The following is a 3,978-nucleotide window of genomic DNA, read 5'->3' as shown; positions in this document are numbered from 1 at the left end:
ATCTCCAGTAAGGCTCTGATGTTTCAACACTGCCTCCCAGCAACAAGCCTAAAATTCCCATCTGCTTCTGCCTGTCTGCATGTGATGTGCACACTCCTTACAGCATGCAAGTCCCTAGGAAGGGAATGGACTACTACGGCTACCAACTACTGGTGTTAGCTCTTCAGCCCAAGTCAGAGAGGTCTGCACTGCTGTAGTTCTCCAGCCATACACTATATGCATGCCAACCTGCAGATGTGCTATAACTTGAAATGAAAATGAGGAAAGATTAAAATGTTGCTGAGGCCTCACAGCAGCAGTTGCTGCCATCACCAGTGCCTCCAACATTCCCCAGCTGTTCCAGATCCAGGGCTGCTCTTCAAAGCAATGTGGCCATTTGTGGGATTCATTGGAACCTTACTCCACTGCTGTTGCCAGCTGTGAAATTCTGGGCAGTGGCACTGGCCTCCCCGCACTGAAGAGGAGCGACTGTAAATTACAAGCTCATTGTGACAGAGGAAAAGAGATCCCCCACAGAAAAGCTGCAGATCTCACTACATTGAGGCTGGAAAGGGGCAGGCACTAGAGATGCAGTCTCTAAGCACTGGTCGCAGAAGGGATTCGAGCCGTTTCCCCATAGCTGGCACCTGGATGTAGGGGAGTGAGGCCTCTTCCCTGGTCTCGGTGGTAGACTACCCCCGATCCTGTTCTAGAGCTTGGAGGGGTGCCCACCCTTGCCTGATTCTGATTTTTTCCAGTTTGTGAAATCCTGTTCCCACCTCCTATCTCCTCCCTTTCTTGGGTTTTCTGCACGTTCTCCCTCCAGCAAGCCCTGAAAATCCCCTACTTGCACCAGCTGATCTGCAGCCAAGCCCTTTCCTACTTGCCTGAAGCAAAGCATGGACATTACTCTGCACCTGTCAGGATGAGAATGGCAGTTGGAGAGACCAAGAAAGGTTTAATACATTCCCCTCAGGCTCTTTCCCTGTAGACAGACGTTTTAGACTCTGCAACTATAGGATGCTTTCCTGTATTAGAAACCTAGCATCACCCACTATGTCAAAATCCATGAAGACATTTCTCAACCCCACACTCCAAGTAAGAGTCTCTAAAGCAAATGCTGGAGGAGAGCAGCATGCAAGGAGCTGTCTCAGGTGATTTTCTTGATACTGTCCCCTCACCAGTTTGGGGAACTGGGCACATCTACACTTTTATTAATGTGCCATATTTACTGCATATTAAGTTTAATACTTGTATAACCAAGTACTAAATCAATACACAGTAAAAAGCCAGTGCATTTTTTTAGTGACACTCACTATATAGTAACCTAATACTAATGCGCAGTACCGTATTAGTATGGTTTTTGCCATGACACACTACGGCACAGTAGTATTAGGCTAATGCATAGTTAGCGGCTCATGTAGATGCACCCAGTCAGAGGAAGAGAATGTTTTTTTCCTTTCTCTGTCCCTCTTATTGATCACAGGACAGTGACTCTGTCCAAGGAGGCTGCGGTGATTAAGCCTGGACAGGGCTGGGAGCTGGTCACCTCTCCTTTCACTTATTTCCCCTTATGGCTCTCTCTCCTATCCAGATTTTAGACCCTGCTGGAAATTTGGTCCCTATGCACATACATTTGCTTCTATTTTAAAAACTAAGTTCAAAGAAGAGTTTGAATCCTGTACCGAGTGAGGACAGCCATAGCACTATCCGCTGTACAGTATTTAGAAACAACAAATCCTGTACTGGAGCTTGAGACGTGCTGAAGATGCAATCAGTGTCTGAAGGATGAAGGGGAAATCTTACAGGATTTCCATCCTCCCAGTTTATCAGGGAAGTCTCACTCCCAGATAGCATCTCCTCTTTCACACAGAAAAATACTTGTCTCAGGTAACACTCCAAGTTCTCAGAATATAATACCACGTGCCCAGTAAATGTTCTGTCTTCTTTAGATGCTCAGTTCCCTTCATTTTAAGCCATGATTTTAGAAAAATAATTAGCAATTTGGGGGAAGGTCTCCATTTTTGAGAACTTAATTAAAAGGGCTTAGTTTTTGAATGGGTAGAACACACACTATTTGAAAATCTGGCTTTTGAAATCATGTTTACTGAGGGTTTTTTAAATACTACCAGTAAGTGAGATACCTAATGATTGTTGCAGTTACGCAGAAGATGCAAAGCATGAGTTATATAGGCCATCAGCAGCTGGAGGGGACTCATATCCCCATTTTCCATCTCCCAGGAGAATAACCTCCAAGTCAGAATAGCCTCCAAGTGCTTTAGCCCTGGAGTGTCAGTCCAGAAAAGGATTGTTCCTTATAGAGGAAAGAACAAATGGGGTCTGTGTCCTGATGTGCTTCTCCAGGTCATACAATGTAGCCCAAGAGGAACAAAACTACAACTAGCCAGTTCCACCTGGGGTTTTTTCATTGAATGAAGATAGGTTTGTTCAATCTCCTCTCCCCTCCTGTTGCTGGAGCCAGCCTGGCTTGGTTACCCAAGTATGCATCAGGAGAAGTCATCAAACAGGAGGGCATTAGAGGAAGAAACACATGTTTCTTCAAGTGCCTGGGGTTTGATAGGTGATACAAAATTTAATAAATTTCAGATTTCCCCAAATATGATAATAAAAGGCCTCATATCTTCTCCACCAGTTAAGTCATTTAGATATGGTTCAGATCTAAATAAAGCTGTAAGGCATATTTGGATGTCATTTGCTAAATTGCTGGATTGTTATGTAATGACTTGGTCTACATTTGCCCACAAAATATTTTTAGGAAAAGTAGAGTACATAAAATTTACATTTCCAGTATGGCTGAGAAGAAGGGGGAGGGTAGATAAGCACTTTTATAGACTAGCCTAATAAGAACTCCTATACTAGATAGATAGATAGATATGCACCTTTATAGACTAACCAGATGAGAACATACATACACACACACACACATGTGTGCACACATATACATACAGAGGGCACAAGCTTTCATGAACCTAAGTTCATTTCATCAGAGGGGGGAGACATAGAAAGAATATCCTATACTTTTATCTTCAATTTTAAAAAAAATATGGCAAGCTAAACAGAGCCATATTTAAGGTGACGCCGACAGGTGGAAAGTAGCGTGGGTACAGCACGAGGATTCCTCCAACCTCCGAATGCTCAAAAGCAGAGATGGTTTGCTCAGATTACAGACCTGCTGGGAGGCCTGGCCTTACCCAGAGCCCTGTGCAGGGAAGTCCTGGGTTTCTGCATTGTGGACAAGGAAGGGGCTTTGAGTGGAAGCATTCACACAGCTACACATGGTCTAACTCCCTCTAGAGCTGGCTTGCATGATAGAGCAAACAATCCCCCCTCTAACTATTTGCTGCCATGCAACCCATAACTGCAGCACCTTGGCTGTGGGCAGGGAGGGCGGGGGAGGCAATCCTAGGGGCTAGTTTTAATACAGAGAGTGAATGCTGGGACTGTCGTCTCCCTGTCATCTCCTCACTGTGCAAGAACATTAAACCATTATGTTTCAAGCTGACCTTCCTGCTCCACATCCCTTGTATTTTGTCCTCCTTCCCTTCCCAAAAACTCCACCTGCACAGAAACCAAGGGGACACCCCGGCAGCACCCTCCACCATCCCGGGTTAGGGCTGGTTCTGACCACAGCTCAGAGCAGGGCTTTCTGCCACTAAGGCAGCTGGGTCCTTCCTACTAAAGCACCAACCTGAGAGAATTTTCTCAGGAGATGCCATATCTTAGATTCATAGACATTAGGGGCTGGAAGGGCCTTCACAAGATCATCGAGTCCAGCCCCCTGCCATAGGCAGGAAGTATGCAGGGGTCAAATGACCCCTGCAAGATAAGCATCCAAATGCCATTTGAATGAGTCCAGAGTAGGTGCTAACACCACCTCTGGAGGGAGCCTGTTCCAGATCCTGGACACTCAGGCTGTAAAGAAGTTTCTCCTTATGTCCAGTCTGAATTGGTCTTCCAGCAGTTTGTGGCCATTACACC

The sequence above is a fragment of the Crocodylus siamensis genome, chromosome 15 (genome assembly GCF_052110815.1).
Source record: "Crocodylus siamensis isolate JL-2025a chromosome 15, ASM5211081v1, whole genome shotgun sequence".
Taxonomy (NCBI): domain Eukaryota; kingdom Metazoa; phylum Chordata; order Crocodylia; family Crocodylidae; genus Crocodylus; species Crocodylus siamensis.
This window is presented reverse-complemented; position numbering follows the sequence as displayed.